The sequence below is a fragment of the Lynx rufus genome, unplaced genomic scaffold (assembly GCF_022079265.1).
Source record: "Lynx rufus isolate CCGP_SWC_20201006 ecotype Redwood Valley unplaced genomic scaffold, mLynRuf1.p SCAF_10, whole genome shotgun sequence".
Lineage (NCBI taxonomy): Eukaryota > Metazoa > Chordata > Mammalia > Carnivora > Felidae > Lynx > Lynx rufus.
The window spans coordinates 21,406,601-21,424,070 of NW_025814824.1; the positions used below are offsets into that span (position 1 = coordinate 21,406,601).

At 40.5% G+C, this 17,470-nt stretch overlaps 1 long non-coding RNA gene across 1 annotated transcript; it reads right to left on the reverse strand.

Moving 5' to 3' along the window:
- Positions 1–3,010: 3,010 nt before the first annotated feature.
- LOC124525074 (uncharacterized) lies at positions 3,011–13,674 on the reverse strand. Its single transcript, XR_006965378.1, has 4 exons — positions 13,609–13,674; positions 11,949–12,086; positions 11,503–11,679; positions 3,011–3,518 (listed from the first exon to the last, which is right to left on the reverse strand). It is a non-coding gene; the product is annotated as an uncharacterized LOC124525074 (long non-coding RNA).
- Positions 13,675–17,470: the final 3,796 nt, after the last annotated feature.

Below are 17,470 nucleotides of genomic sequence, written 5' to 3' on the forward strand. Positions count from 1 at the left end.
TTAAATAGCCTCTTATTCTAACATAGAAAAACTGTATCTCCTCTTTTGTAAAATGTTGTTAGGGCTTATCTTTTGTTGATTCCCCAAGAGAAAGAGAGTCGAAGGTCCTGATCAGAATTTGTGAGTCTACAGGGTACAAAAAAGGCTTGAGAATTGAAAGTTTGTCTTGGAGAGATCTGAACCCTTATAATAAATTCTTAATTACTTAGCTCCCTGTCTGTGTTTGCTTTTTCCCCAAAATAAATGTTATTTATTCCAGAGATGGACAGCTGGGTTTGTGGAATATGTGTGAAGTGTTGCTTAGATTGGAAATAGTTCAGATCAAATAATATTGTCACAATATCTGTTAAACTAGTAGTCCTCTGAAATGGAGCAGGAGTTATGAATGGCTCTATCATCGTAATTTCTGGAAAAAAATAGACACTTCTGAAAGCAAGTATTTTATTATTAATTTATAGATAAAATATTAGATATTATTACTTCAAGACAACCCTTAACCAAAGACATTTTGTTTAACATGGTTGGTATTAAGCTAGTTGAATAGCAAAACTGAACAAAGAATTCCAAACCTAAAAAAAAATGAAAAGAAAACAAAAGAAAAAGAGGTAATGTGTTATACAAGTAGACACAGCAGGAATTAGAGATAGGGTGGGGTCAAGTGTAACATTTCTTGAGTATGTCTCAGAAAACCTCAGCTGAGTTGGAACCCATGTATCAAACCAGGTGAAGACTCTTGAGTTTGGGTCCAGTAAAGCATTGAGGCAAAGGCAGAAGGTCAGACAGAGAAAGAAAAATAGATGTCGCTTCATTTATTCACGTGACACATTTTTACCAGGAGCTCGTTGCCACCAACACTGTATATTCAACGGCGAGGAATATACACATAATCTTTGTAGCAGAGTCTCAGCAACATTTGAGGAATGCATACTAAATGAATTATTTACATAGGTTTGGGCAAGGCTTAAGGGAACCAACAAGGGACAGTGCTGGACTCTGAAAACCCATTACCACCTTAAGTGGAGGGAGTGGTTGCTCTGAGAAGGCTATTCGATAGGAACACTGGCACTGGTACAAGAAGGGTGCAGTCAAACCATGATGACTTAGAATACACAAGAGAAGACCTCCAACTCACTTCCTTCTTGTCCTTCTGTCTCCTGAGAAGGCCTCCCATTGGCCTTACCCAACCGGAAGTGAGAAGACAAAGGAGCCTCTGATACAGTCCATATGGGTCAGGGTCTCAGGGTAGAGAGAAAAGTTGAGTGTAGACAGGGATACGGGCAGGAGGCAAGTGGAAGATACCCAGTATGGCCCCATTGAGCTTTCATTTTAGACAGTGGTTCTCAGCAAGAGGAGATTTTGCTTCCTCCAAGGGCATTTGGCAATATTTGGTGACATTTTTTTAATTGTCATGACTGAGGGGAGGGATGTCACAGGCTTTTCGTGGGTAGAGGCCACAAATGCTGTTAAACCTCACATAATGCACAGGCTTTGTGCCCGTGTTATGCACACACACGCACACACACATGAAATTGTCCAGCCTGAAATGTCCATAGTGCTGAGGTTGAGAAACTCTGTTTTAGTGCAGGAAAAACATATATTAGTCAAATGCTCACATAGGTGAATATAAAATTATAAGCTGCAGCGTCCTATGAAAAAAAGTCACCTGCTGCCTAAGGGTACAAGGTCAGAGAAGTCTTCTGTTAAGTTAGGCTGATTAAACTAAGATTTGATCAGAGACAAGTCAACCAAAAGAAGAGGAAGGGAAGAATAATCCTGGCAGAGGAAATATCATATTCAAATGCCTAAGGCAATAAGCAGAATGGAATATTCCAGGGAAGGAAGACAGGTGAGTTGGAAAGCAGAAAAAAAGGGGGCGCTTGGTGCAAAACTGGCTTGCTAGGCTGGGTCCAGATCCTGCAGGGAATTGGGGGCCACTTTAAAGTGTTGAGTGTATTTGAGCCACATAAAATAGCCAAAGCAAACAGGAGCAACTAGGATAAGTGGCCCTTTAGGAGGACATGGAGATGAATAGGTAATTAAAATAGCCTCTACGCCACCCAACCCCACTCCCACTCAAGAGGCAAAATGATGCAGTGATTAAGAGTATTCGATCTCTGGGACCAAACTGCCTGGGCGTAAATTCTGGCCAACATTGATTACCTGTGTGACCGTGCAGTGTTATGAGAAAAGGAGATAAGTAATTCTCTGATCCTGTTTCCCCTCTGACAAATAAATAGGGGTAATAATGGCATATACCTCATAGTGTTATAAGAAAATAAGTTAAAAAGAGAGTTTAGCCCAGCGTTTGGTACGTGGTCAAGATTTAATTATTAAAAATGATTATCACGATGATGATTACTGTTGTTGGTGTTCCAGAAGAGGAGTCAGCAAATTATTCCCAGCCAGTCGAATGTGGTGGCTGCCTATTTTTGCAAATAAATTTTTATGGAACATAGTCATGCCTATTTGCTTGCATACCATCCATGGCTGCTTTCGCGTGACAATGGCAATTAAGTAATTGCAATGTACTCTGTATGGCCCACAAAGCTGAAAATATTTCCTATCTGGCTTTTTTTCAGAACAAGTTGGCAGACCCCTGTTCTAGGCTTAATCACTACCTGCTCCATGAACCTTATCCTTCATGAGTTTATTCAATAGTTTTCTGATGACGTTGTAGCAACTGTCCTCAGATATTCTCAGTCCTTGTTCTACTTTCGGAAAATGTATTAACCTTTGATTTCCAAGCAGCTGCCAGCATTTCTAACCCTTTTCTAGTCTATCTGAATGAGAGTCTCTGAAAGAAGCCTCTTACTCTGCTAACTTCTCCAGTTCTGGTTAAAACAATACTCACCTTAGGGCTCCTGGGGGGCTCAGCCTATTAGGTGTCTGACTCTTGTCTGGGTTCGGCTCAGGTCATGATCTCGTGGTTCATGGGTTCAAGCCCCATGTTGGGCTCTGCGCTGTCAGCGCAAAATCTGCTTGGGATTTCTCTCTCCCTCTCTCTCTGCCAACCCTTCCTCCCCTGAATAAATAAATAAACTTAAAAAAAACCACGCACCTCACCTTACAATTCTGCTCTGGTTATTGCGACTGCAGTCTTAGCCTTTGTCAAGTAGAAATTGGTCCCATGAGCCTCCTACCGCCCGCCTGGTTGAGGGACCTGTTCCCTGGTGGGGTTCACAAGAGCCATGCCATACCATGTAGTCCTCTTGCTAGTCTGCGCCCGGAAGGAGTGAAATAAATAACAGTGTCTACACTTACAGGGGAATCACTATGTGCCAGGCAACATTGTAAGGATACTTAATGGGTTATCACATTTAATCTTCACTCAGGTTATCCCCATTTTGTGGATTAGGAATCTGAGGCTCAGAGACGAAGCACCTTGTCCAGGGTCTCCCTGCCGGTCAGAGGTCTGAGCCCAGATAGTGACTGTGGAGCCCTTGCTCTTAATCTCCTCATTGTGAGAGCTGATGGCCACATTCTAGGCACAGGTGCCCGGACCAGGATCTCCTCATAATCTGAAGAACAGGATGGAACAGGAAAAGTAACAAGCGCTCAGTAACACAAATAAGGAATCCGGTCCCTAGAGAGTTAAATCTTCATGCTCACAGGAGTCCAGATATCCAGAAAACCCATCTAGACTGCAGATTAAGGCGGCGACACCAAGAAGGCCCTCAAAATGGAGGCAAATTTAGCCTCAGCTAGAGAGATTTTTAGATGTTTTCAGCAAAAATCTACAAGAATCACTAGCTTATCCCAGAGCTTGGAGCATCTAAACGGAGTTATTTTTCTGGATTGTGGTGCACACATACGTGTGTGCGTGTGAGTGTGTGTACATATAAGCATACACACACACACACACACACACACAGACTGGTACACAGCTTCTAATATCTCCTTTGAACTGTGATGAAGGTGATAGTGTTCAATTTTTTTCATTTCTGCTGGAGAACCATATAGATTGCTTTGTGCGGAGAAACTCATTTGAACTAGTCAAATAGAGGAAAATGAATCTTGCGGCTTCTGCTTCCCTGTTGTGCCTATTGATGGCAATTTGTACAGAGGTTTATCCTGCACGGTGCTTAGAAATGCCACTAACACTTACTTGCAGTTTACCTTTCCAGGACCAGGAAACCCCTGGTAACGGATTTCTTTAGATCTGAAGATGAGGCTGTTTAATTTTCTGAACATATGTCATATTTTTGTCCTGTCACTCTGATAAACCTTTAAAAGCTTTTGTTGAGATGATGGCTCTTTAGATCCCAGTCGTGTGAAGGTGTATTTAGTTCAAGTACAACTAATCAATGATACTGAGATCTGTTTATCCAGGAGTTCACTAGGCACAATGGGGAGATAAAGTCATCCTTGGAGATGAAGTGTCATCTATAATATAAGCAGCAAACAGTCGGGCGCACACATCAGAACGATATCGAATGTAAAGGCACCATGAGTTTAGAGGAAAAAAATTAGACAATAGAAGTTTACTTTTTAATGTTTGGGGAGGTTTTAATTTTAAACAGCAATCATTTATGGAGAAAAGACAACTCAGGGAACACAAATGTACATCGCTTTTGGTAAGTGGTGGTGAGATAGCTATAATCACGGTCATAAATCCATAGACATTTTCTCCAAACGGCAATTAAAAGTTGCTATATATTGGGGTGCCTGGGTGGCTCAGTTGGCTAAGTGTCTGACTTCGGCTCAGGTCACGATCTCACGGTGCCTGGGTTTGAGCCCCGCGTCAGGCTCTATGCTGACAGCTCAGAACCTGGAGCCTGCTTCAGATTCTAGGTCTCCCTCTCTTTGCCCCTCCCTCTCTCTCAAAAATAAATAAATAAACATTAAAAAAAAAGTTGTTTTGTCTTGGGGTGCCTGGATGGCGCGGGTAAGTGTCTGCCTCTTGATTTTGGCTCAGATCACGATCTCACAGTTCGTGAGTTCGAACCCTGCATTGGGCTCTGAGCTGACAGTGCAAAGCCAGCTTGAGATGTTCTCTCTTTCTCTGCCCCTCCTCTGCTTGTGCTCTGTCTCTTTCTCTCTCAAAAATAAATAAACATTAACAATTTTGTTAAGTTGCTATGTATTGGGGCACCTGGGTAGCTCAGAAGCTTAAGTGTCCTGCCTCTGGATTTCGGCTCAGGTCATGGTCTTACGGTTCCTGAGATGGAGCCCCACGTTGTGAGACTGACACCTGCATTGGGCTCCATGCCGTCAGACTGCTTGGGATTCTCTCTCTCCCTTTTTCTCTGCCGCTTCTTACTGTCTCTCTCTCAAAATAAATAAATCAACTGAAAAAAATTTTTAATGTTTATTTATTTTTGAGAGAGAGAGAGAAACAGAGCACGAGTGGGGGAGGGTCAGAGAGAGAGGGAGACACAGAATCCGAAGCAGGCTCCAGGCTCTGAGCTGTCAGCACAGAGCCCGACGCGGGGCTCAAACCCACAAGCGGTGAGATCATGACCTGAGCCCAAGTCGGACACCCAACCGACTGAGCCACCCAGGCTCCCCAGTAAATCACCTTTAAAAAAAAGTTGCTATGTTTTTTTACTACTAATTTTGTCAACTATAACTAGCTTTGCCATTTCATTGGTTCAAAATATGTTACCTTTCGGTGTTGGAATCTCCTCATATCATTATTTTACAATTTCATGTTTTCTATTGAGTTACTTATTAAAAGTTCAATTCCAGCACAGGCTGGGGGTTTACCTAAGCAGGTTATATCAGAGGCAAAGCCATGAACCTCCAGGGGTATCCAATTCAGTCAAGTTGACAGAGGTGAGCGGGAAGCCGTAAGGCAATCTGTTACGATGCAAAGAGCAACTTAAGCCTTGAAATGAGGTATGAGAGAGGCCGCTTTGTGACCTCATACATTGCAGCCCTATTGATCCCACCACATTCCCATAGCTGGGCAAACTGGAGTGTATGGGGCTCTTAGATTGAAAAAAAACCCTCTGTGGTACTTAATCTCCTCCGTGTAGCAGGGGTATTCTCGAGGTGACTGCTGCTTTTCAATCTAGAAGGAAACCAGTAGAAACAACTTTCCCATGTCAGGAGCCTTTAGTAATACTCTCAAAAATAAGAACTAACGTCTACTTACGTATTATAGATGAAAATACTTACAATCCAGTATTTCTAAATAAAAGCCCTTTAAAATGTATTTATTCTTAAAATAACAGTAAATAAAACTTTGTTCTATGCTTTTAATTACTGAAAATAACATAGCCACTTATTTCTCTGCAAAAATTACTCTATATTTTTATTAAAAGCAATTAAACACTGATCCAGGGGGAAAATTGATAAACCTCACTATCTAAACATTTCTTGGGGCCAATATACCAGGATTTCAAAAAAAAAAAAAAAAAAAAAAGAAAAGAAAAAAATACTTGCAACATACATGATTGTGTTTAGGTTTAAATTTATCATAAAAATCAATTAAAAACATAGGAAAAAAGGGGAAAAGAACACTAATAAAGACAATACAAAAAAAGAAAATACAAAAAGCTTAGGAAATATGAATAGATGCTCAGTTTCACTCCTAATTTAATATTAAAATTTAAAACTGTGAAATACAATTTTCAGTTTTATATTGGCCAGAAATGGTAATATATATCATTGGTGAGTATGGGGAAATGAACCATTCTAAACAATGTTAATAAAAATGTGCATTGGTACAATATCTTTGAGGCACACCTTAGAAATATCTTTCAGAATTTTAAATTCAGATACTGTCTAACCTGACAATTCTATTTCTAGGAATATATCCTATAGATATGCCTAACACACGTATGAAAGATATGTGTCCATTCTTATTAATAATAAGAGTCTAGAAATATTCTAAAATGCCCACTAATTGGAAAATGATTGGATAAATCATGGAATATTCACATAATGGATGACATTTCAGCCGTTTGTTTAAATGAATCACCTCACTAGGTACTGAAATACTGACATAGAATGCTTCCTGAGACACTCAGAGAAAAAAAAAAGGAAGCTGTGCACAATAAGCTGTGTAGAAAGTTCCAGAAAGTATGCTTAAGAAGCTTTAAATAGTAGTTCCCTATGGGACAATGTGTGATGGGAGGGATAATTATATTCACGGTGTACCTGTGTTGTTTTGCATGTACATTTCCTACGTTAATTATAATACTACAGTCTAGTTAAGAATGAATAAAGTATACCATGCCAGCCTGGATAGCCTGTGTTCTATAGGCCTTTTAAGTTAATATCCCTCTAAGAAAAGTGGGGAAAAAGCACTTCGCTTGAATATGTAAAAAGGAAAGTACATGAAAAATGGATAGATAGATGGGAGCATCTGGCTACATGTGACGCTTAAATCTAGACACTCGGAGCATTTCACCAGTATCTTCAGGCAAACGATATATTTACCAGGCTCACTAGCTAGTTCCCTTTTCACGTGATTCATGCCAACTCCTCACCTTGGGTTAAAGGAACACAATTATTGCTAAAGGATTAACAGAAATACTCCTAAACATTTTGTGAGTGTAAAAGGGAGATTATGAAATTCTCTTCTGTGTTGCCAAATAGTTTTTTAGGTCTGGTGTATATTGGTGTTTACTTTCATAATTTTCCCAGCTGCCGTCAAGTGCAACGTGCTTTCTTCATTGTGATAATACATAGTCATTTGTTAACATTTTCATAACCCAGGCTTAGCCTATGGTAGGTATACTTGATTTACTTGACATTTCGCTTAAGCTGTTTAAAGATTGGTGGTTGTTTTTCTGAAGTAACACTAATTCATAGGAGTTGTCACTTCCCTGTGGCTTCGTGGTTTCTGCTTTTCTCCTCACTGAGGTTTCTACTGAGTTCCGAAGAACCAGACATTTATTGAAAGCTCATGACTGTCAACTGGAAATAATCACTGTTGGTGGACTTTTAAAGAGCCCTCTTTTAAATGAGATGCACTTAGAATGCACCTGGATGAATAGATACAGGTTGCCTGTCCGCCACTTACTTTCTTGTCAGTGTCGATGTTAGTTGATTTCCAGTCTAGGACCTGAGAACATACCGAGTCCAAAAATCTACTTTCTTTTCTGTTTTCATTGAGGACAATAAAAGCCAGTGCAGTTGGATTTTATACTCCAAGGTCCTCGCGTCTTGTTGAATAAAAGTTGAGTTGAGTATTCCCAGACCACAAAACTCCATCTCATTCTCTCCCTTTTTCTAACTGGAAGGTACATACCCAAGATGAGCTTCCTGAACAGAAAACCATGTACATAATGAATATTTTAAAAACTTTTTTCTTGCCAAAACAGGGTCTTTTGATGTTATGGTTGTGTTCATATTCTCTCTCTCTTGTGGAATTCAGTATCAGAATCAATAAGGGATCAGAGCTACTTAATATTCTTTGTCCAGAAACCTTACATATATAATTTGGTACCAAGGTGCACAAAAATAAAATTACTGTCCTTGTGAAAGGCAACTAAAAACTAATAGGCTGGTTTTAAATAGAGTGCTGGTTCCAATCCAAACTGAAAAACAGAGCAATACATTGAAAGCAAAAAAGGCTTCGTTGTTGGAACACACCTTGAAAGATACCTATCCCCCCCCCTTTTTTTTCAGGGGTTATTTTTAAGGGTGAATAAGACGCATGCAGGGTTCTGTGATTGCAGTGGAAATGAATGAGGTGCAATAGGCATGGGTCAAATAAACAGCACTTCTTTTTACAATTAGGTCCTTTGTCCGAGGTCTCAGCTGAGAGGCCAAATATTGAATGTTATTTGGATAAATGTGTCTCTCATCACAAGAAGTAGCCAGGAAAACAGCCATGAGGTGCTGCCCTAACAGCATCAGGAAGGCTGCAGGGCCCATGCCCACCATGGATTTGTTGTGTGAGAGTTCCTATTGCTCTTAATCTGCTGTTTTTCATGAATACACAAACTGGAAAATAAAATAACGTAACACAAAAAGTAAAGTAAGAGAACAACAACAACAACAAAATAGCATGAAATACAAGCCTAACCAAAATCTACTAGAGGATAAAGAGTCTGAATGTATGGGCTGCAAATAAGATTTGCTTATCTGGGGCGCCTGGGTGGCGCAGTCGGTTAAGCCTCCGACTTCAGCCAGGTCACGATCTCGCGGTCCGTGAGTTCGAGCCCCGCGTCAGGCTCTGGGCTGATGGCTCGGAGCCTGGAGCCTGTTTCCGATTCTGTGTCTCCCTCTCTCTCTGCCCCTCCCCCGTTCATGCTCTGTCTCTCTCTGTCCCAAAAATAAATAAACGTTAAAAAAAAAAAAATAAAAAAAAAAAAAAAGATTTGCTTATCTAATTTTTTTTTCTTTTACATTTATTTATTTTTGAGAGACAGAGAGAGACAGAGCACAAGTCGGGGAGGAGCAGAGAATGAGACGCAGAATCCGAAGCAGGCGCCAGGCTCCGAGCTGTCTTCACAGAGCCCTACAGAGCCAGTTTTCAGGGGTGCCTGGGTGGCTCAGTCTGTTAAGCCTCTGACTCGGGCTCAGGTCATGATCTCACGGTTTGTGAGTTCGAGGCCCGAAGCGGGCTCTGCGCTGACAGCTCAGAGCCTGGAGCCTGCTTTGGATTCTGTGTCTCCTGCCCCTTCGCCTGCTCATGCTCTGTCTCTGTCTCTCTCTCTCAAAAAAAAAAAAAAAAAAAAAAAAAAAAAACACAAACAAATAAACAGACATTAAAACAAAGATTTTAAAATAAAAAAAACCAAACAGACCTAGTTTTCAAAATCACTTTCCGTAGGCTTAGAAAATTACCCGAACTTTTTACTTTTTCTGTTTCACAATCCCTTATCTAAAACTAATTTGGGCAGTTCTGTGTTGGAATTCAGATTTTTTAAATTTTATTTGGCTTTTGTTTTCTATATTAAATATAATTTATTGTCGCATTGGTTTCCAAGATTATTTTTTCAGATGTTGCAACTCCAATACAGTGCATATGCATATATATGATATATAATGACCTTCAGTGGGGTCCGGGACAGCTCCCCCCAATCAAACGCATGAATTTTTACAATGAAAGCCATAGATGTTCACATTAAAGGGAGATAAATAGACTCAAAATAAGGTCGTATCAGTGCAAGTCAGGTTTTACCACTAAATAAATATGCTGCTAGTTTTTTTTTTTAATTTGATCTTTAGAGTTTTTGTGTTTTACAGTTGCGGAGAAGGAATCGTGGGATTGTATTAAACTGGCACTGTACAGCGTGCAAGGTTATGTAAAAGCCTTTTTCAGCGTCACCAACGAAATTAATTACCGAATATCTTCCTTCCCATAACTTGGAATAACACAGCTGGTAATGAGTTACAGGTTAGAAAGAATACAATTAAGCATAGGCAGTGGTACCAACTATTTAAACACACTGCCCAAGTAGAATTCTCTGTTCCAGAAGCTGGGAAAACACGTGGGGCCAGAAAGCCAAATCAGCGGATTTGAACTGGATACCATTTCTGTGACAAAGTTAAGCCCCGTGCCTCTTGTTGAATTTGTGAGCTTTAATGGATATAATTGAACTTCGACCTCGAGGGTTAAAGTGTGGCCAAGACACCGGAGGTTATGTCGCCATTAGTGATCATTATCCTAATAGCTGCTCATCTGACATTTTTAGAAACCATCGGTGGTTTAGAATGGGGACAATTTTAATGAACAACGTGGGATTCAATGTTTCTGGTGACCTCATTGATTAACTGGAATCAGCTACATGACAGAAATTCATTATTAATTGGCCAGGATTTTTAAAAAGAGATGCGGTCTTAATGAACTTAGAACATGAGAAAAGTTACACGTTCAAGCAGGCTGCTTGAGGATAGAAGAAAAAAATGCCTTACGTGTCCAAACTGTTCTGTGAATTAAACCTATTTTCTCTTGATGGTTTGAATGCACCAGCCGTCGCTTTCTGATAGTGAAGCAAAAGTATTGGACCACAGTGGAAAGCCCTGCTCAGAACACAGGGTACTTTTACGACTCAGCAGAAGTGGGAAACTTCCTAGGGAAATGTGCTTGGGAAGTCCCCACATGCCCACATGACAGAGATCAGTGAACCTTGTTAAGGAAACCCACCTTCTCCCCCTCCACGACCTTCAGCCCTCATGTAGATGCACCTGACATGCAAAGCTATTGTCTTAGACCTTCTTTTAGACTGTCCTGACAAAGAACCATCACTTCCTGATATTCGAGTCTCTGCTTTGTTTCTGTATGAGTGTCCAGCTCCTGCTCCCCCACCCTCCCCACCCACATCGGCTTCATGTGGTTATAAGGTATTTAGCGTCTTCAAACTGATTTCTGATTAAGCCAAAGTGTTAGTTGCTGTGCATCATCAAAGTCTTCCCCATCCTTCCCAAATGTCTGCGTTAGTTCCCGTATTAAGGTAAAACAGACTAAACCCCAGGTAGAATCCATTATCATCGGGATCCACCTCAAAAAGCGGTGGAGGGGAGTATGGAGTTGGGAATAATAAAAAGAGCTCTTCATGGAGCGCAGGATATCTTGGTACAAAGCCTGGCTTTCTCACTTACCAGCTGTCTAATCTTCAGCAAGCCACGTCACTTCTCCAGACTTGAAATTCCCCTCTGCTGAGATGGGAGGTTATTGAATTAAATGGCCGTCAAGTCTTCCAACTTTCGAAGCTTATTAGACCTTGATTCTTTGTTTTTTTGGCAAATCTGCTCTCCGAGCTTCATTGGCCGCTGTCACTATGAAATAACAAAGCAGACCTTTCTGAATTGATTCCTTTCCCCTCCTAGCAAGTTATTATCTACTGCTCACCCATGCCAGCTACTGGCCTTTCCTTCTTTGGCCTCTCCCCCAGACTAATTAAGTGAAGACCGTTTGTACGTGTATTCAATGTGGAAAGATAGTAGACATGAGATTATGTGTGTGTTTTTCCTAAGCCAGAAGCTTGAGCAATAATGTTTACTCATTCCAGGCTTACGTTTGAGAATTGGTCAAAAGAGTCATTTACCTGGCAAAACCATAACTCAGTAGGAAATCACATTCATTTAAATGTTTTCTAAAACACATTTCTTGCTTCTTGGCTCCTAATAGGGCAATTTTGTTTCTCTGATTCTTCCTATGAGAGTAATTACTGGCACTTGGTGGGCTTGAAAAAAAGAAAGAAGGAGAAAGAAAGAAACATTTGTAAAGTTATATTTTGCCCTCTGTTTTTATCATTATAAACTATGCAGTGGCGGTTTGTATGTGCTATTAGTTTGTGATTTGGTTTTTTGTTTGTTTGTTTGTTTTCTTTTTCTCCCTGCCTGACTGTACTCGCTATATCAGACTTGGAAGGAAAATAGATGAAGTCAATGCACAGCAAAGACATTGATAGTTTAATAATATTTACTCATATTTACTAATATAAATTTCATCCAAACATGAAATTTAAGCAAAATGGATAGATGTTATTTAGGTAAATGAGCCCCCGATGGCACCAGCATCTGTGATGTTGTTCAAAAATTTGATTTGTCATCAAATATAACATCCATGTTATAAAATATATTTTTTAAACATATCGCAACTAAGGAATTTTTATACTTTGTAAGAAAGGAAGCAATTGCTGTGGTATTTCAGGACCTATATCTTTTTTTTTTTACTGTAATAGTTGTTCACGGACTCTAAACAATATTTTAAAACAGACAATCTCTCTGAAAGAAAATATTCAACTAAAGATAAGAGACAGCATTTATGTAAGTGAAATGTTACAAGATTTTTAAAATTAAAGTCATCTTTGAATTTTTCACAGCACAACGCAAAATAGAAATTTGCAAGCTTCCTGTCAGAACACTATGCTTTTACTCATGAGCGAGGGGTTCAATAACACATCAGTGATCTTCCACATATATATGTAAAGTATTTAAATACTTTAATACCCCTAAAGCATTTGTTGACAAGAGGGAATGTTCCCACTCAAGGCATTTAAGAAAAAAGAAATTCCATCTGATGTATGTCCTCAAGAAAAAACCAACCGAACTTGAGGTTCTGAGAAGCCTCAGGCAGGAGAAAGGAAAACAATCATAGTCAACAGTATTTTAAGGGAAGTAAAGCCAGATGCCATTTTAAATATCTGAAAAATTTGTCTGAAGTCATCCAGTGCAGCCCCAACCAATTTGAAATCTGGGGCAAAAGCAGAAATTATAATTTGGCAATTGCTTGAACATGTTGAAATAGGGAATTTGCGCTTAGGGAAAAATTACCCACAGGATTTAGTGTTTAGAATTTTGACCTTTAGAAGGTTCGTTAATCTCTCCAGCACTTCATTTTTTGGTCAATGAAATGGGATATTTGCCAACTATCATACATGAGATTTGTGATATGAATGTAAGTAAATCTCTTAGAAATACAGAGAAAAATCATAAGTGCAAAAACCACGGTCATTTCCTTTTAAGTCCTCTTTTTGTTGATTTAAAAATAATAAAAGCAGGTCATGCATATTATAAAGACAAGTTAGGAAATAAATATCCCAGAATTTACATTTCTAAGAATATTTCAAGTCTAAATGGACCTCAGAGGCTTTTATGAGAGGAAATCCAGTTTTCCTTAGGACTCCTTTCCTAATTTCCTCTGGGAATCTCTGGTGCCAATGGAGGGCAGAATGAGAGTCCTACCCCACAGTTCCTACTCACCCTGCCCTGGGGGCTGGTGTTGCGCTGTTTTGCTCCCCGTCTGCTCCTAGGACGGCCAGACTTCAGTTCCTTTCAGCCCCTGGTCTCCTCTGTGCTCTCTTCCTTCCTTCACCCATCAGTGACTTCTGGGGGGGGGGGGTTTCTGCAGGGGTTTTCAATTTTTTTTAATGTTTATTTATTTTTGAGACAGAGAGAGAGAAACAGAGAGACAGAGTGCGAGTGGGGGAGAGGCAGAGAGAGAGAGAGGGAGACACAGAATCTGAAGCAGTTTCCAGGCTTTGAGCTGTCATCACAGAGCCAATGTGGAGCTCCAACTCATGAACCCCAAGATCATGACCTGAGCCGAAGTCGGACACTTCACCAACTGAGCCACCCAGGCACCACCAGGGTTTTTAAATTAACATGACAGATTCTCCTTCCTAGTGTAAATACACAGAGAATCCAGGGTGTTGCTGGACTGAGGCTTAGGGAGACAGTAGCTCCGATTTTGGCCCAGCTTCACCCTTTGCTGTCACTCACAACAATGTTCTGTCAGGGACTCCCTTGTCTCCTAATAGCACAGGCCCTTGGGTGGCAGCCTGGCTCATCTAACGGGAACTTGGGTATTGTGATGGCCAATGGGGGTTGCTGCCCCGAGATAAGATGGAGAAGACTGTACAACCACAGACAGGGATTTCCTCACAGCCTTCTGACCCTGGACTCCACCTGGTGAGGACCTGACTCGTCCTTTTCCTTTCATTCCACAGAACACATGAACTGGCTCTGTTGAATCTGAGGTGACAGATGGGGCTGGACTGCTTTCTGTGGTGGTGGCTCGAGTCCTCTCTCACAGTGATCCTAGGCCTAAGCACTATTTCTATGATGGGAAGTTTCTGGAACAACCCATAGGAGGGTGACACAGCTGCTTCCCCAGAACCCCTCCCAGAGCACACCTAGCTTTGCCTCCCATGCTAATCTAATATATAGTCTCACCTCCAACAAACTGAGGGCCTGGGTCGTCTTTCCAACTCTTCTCAAGCCTCTGCCTTCTATATCTGAGCTCTGTTAAGGTTCCTTGAAGATTTTTCTTGGGTTTTATTCTTTTCTCTTTTCCCACCCCTTTTCTAGGTGGTCACATCCATTCCTAAGGCTTTCAGATCAATCAACTTGCTGGTGACCATGTAATATGTCAATCCATTCAGAGCTCTCTTCTGACCTCCAAAATGATGGTGGTTTGGAGGAGTGGGGATAACGAAAATGATCATGTAGTTCTGGAGTCTTGACCTATTTTGAAGCTTCCATTTGAAATGGGGAAGACTGTGGAAAGGACAGGTCTGGCAGGGAATATCCAGAGTTCAGTTGCAAGATGTCTGTTAGTCATTCAAGAGATGTTGAGAAGGCAGGTCTCCTGGAAATGAGGAGTTAGAACAGAGGGCTGAGAGTTGCCGACATCGAATGCATAGAATAGGACAAGGTGACAAGTAGAATAATATGCAGATATCTGGCATCTGTCCTTTACATATACATATACATAACACATAACACATATTTGTGTTATGTTTGTGCATTTTACATATTTTATAGTAATTATAATATTTGTATAAATATGTATATTAGAATAAGGCCAACACATAAAAAAATACATGTTGGAATATTTCCAAGTCTTTTAATCACAGTGCACCGTTACTTTTCAAAATGGCTGTGCAATTTACATCCCCTTCATCTATCTACAAACGTATCCAATTCTTCTGAGAATGTTGCTTTTACGTAGGCATCACCTCCCTACTGGGTGTAAAATCACCAGGAACTAGCAAAGCACATATTTATCTGTAGGCCAAAGGATTGCACTTCTCCAAGATTATGAACAGTTCAGAGACGTTTATTCTCATATACATGAGATGGGTAAGGGGATTTTGGCTTTGGGTTTAAAAGATTAACTCCAAAGCAACTGTCGTGGTTCAAACAGCTAGCTACTGTGAAAATCTGATAGAGATCGAGATGACTGATAGTTCTTGAGGAGTAAGGAGGAGAATCAGGCTCCCTGATGTTGTCACATGCCGAATTGGGTTGGGTCCTTGCAGCGGTAAGAAAGCCAGCAAGTGAAACAAATTCCTTTAAGAAGATGGTATTCCATTTAAGAACAGATAATGGAGTTGTTTGTAAGCCCATGTTTTTGTTATTATTGCACCAACTATTGGTAAGGCTGTACTTGTAACTGATACAGATTTGAAAAACAGATTATTGTGACTTTTTGTTAGCTATTTTCTCTGCCCTTTACCCCAGTGACCCCATTCCTCCATTTTCAGGACGCCTGAGAGTTAGGTCGGTTTCCCACTAGCTTGGGAAATGAGCCAACACCTGATAAGTGATCGTTCTCACCAGGACAGCATTTTCAAGCAAGGGGAAGCGGTTGAAATTTATAGTAATACTATATCTTTAGAGAGCATCTTTCTCTTAGGAGTTTGTATTTTTATAGGCATTCGACTTGATTCTCCCCAGGACCCAGGAGAAACCCATAACAGTAATGACATATACAAATACCTATAAACCTTAATGATAGATGCCCATATTGCCCTAGGAAGGAAATGTCTACCTTGAGTGTAGCCTTTCTCCTTAATGCAAAGCTCTGCTGGAGAGATTCCATCACAGCTGCCTGACTGCCTCCTCCAAGCTTGAAAGGCTGAGCTGCTTCATGGGACTGAATGGTTTTCCCCTTCTAAAAAGTAAAGGAAATATTGTGCTCATTATTTTTCCAATGTGGGAAACACCACTATAAAGATCGGTGGTTCAACAATTCAGTTCAACAACAATTTGTTGAGAGGCTACTATGTGCCAGGCCTTTTGGGGCAGACACAGTCCGTGGCCGAAATTTTAGAGTCTGTCTAAGACATGGTGTCCAGCTATGGGCCAACAAAGCGGTACCAAGGACGTTGCATCAGAATTGGCTGGGGAGGCATTTGAACAGAGATTCCTGAGTCCTGCCTGAAGATAGCCTGATTCAACATGCCTTCAGTGGGTTCTAGGGTTTCGCTTTTTTAATAAAATCCATTTTGACTTAAAAGGTGTTTTCCCGAGCTATCATCATATCTGAGAGTCATTGTTCTCATTGATTAGTTACGCGATGACAGGATTATATTTTAAGCAATTGGGGAAAGTAAGCTGTAGAGGTAGAATATTGTTGGACTGACTGGGGGGCAGTATTGTGCAGTAGCTAAGGGCAGAGTTTGTGACCAGTCTGACTCTCTCCTTTCTCTCTTCCTAACCGTGAGACATTTGGCAAGCTTCTCAAATGCATTAGTAGTCAGCTTTAGCATGCAGTTCTCCTTGGTAAAGTAGAGGTAATAAGTCTTGATTTTACAGGTTGTTTTGCTAATTAAATAAGATCCCGCATGCAAAATGTGACATAGTGTCATTAACACTCTGTTAACGGCGGTTACTATCATTATTGCTATCATTGTTGGCAAAACTCAAAACAAAAATCAAACCATCCTTATTCACCCCCTTCATTAGAATATTGAACCTTGCAGTCATCAGCTCTATGATGACAGATATTAGACACACACACACACACACACACACACACACATACAAGACTCACATGCACATGCACACAGTTAACGTATATAATGTCCATAAGTAGAAGGTTGACCAGTAGCACATTTCAAATATCATTCCTCTTTAGTCTTAATCTAATTTTTTGCTTTAAGGAATAAGTTAAGAGAAAACAGTCTTGTTCTCATGTGAGTTTCTAGGTTATTTTTCTTCCAGGCAAACGTTGGCATTATTAGTTTTGAATTCTTCTGGTGAGGGCATAGGCTCCCTTGTGTAAAGACCTTATCCATAAATATATTCAATGTTGTCATGGAAGGGCTGATCAGACCAT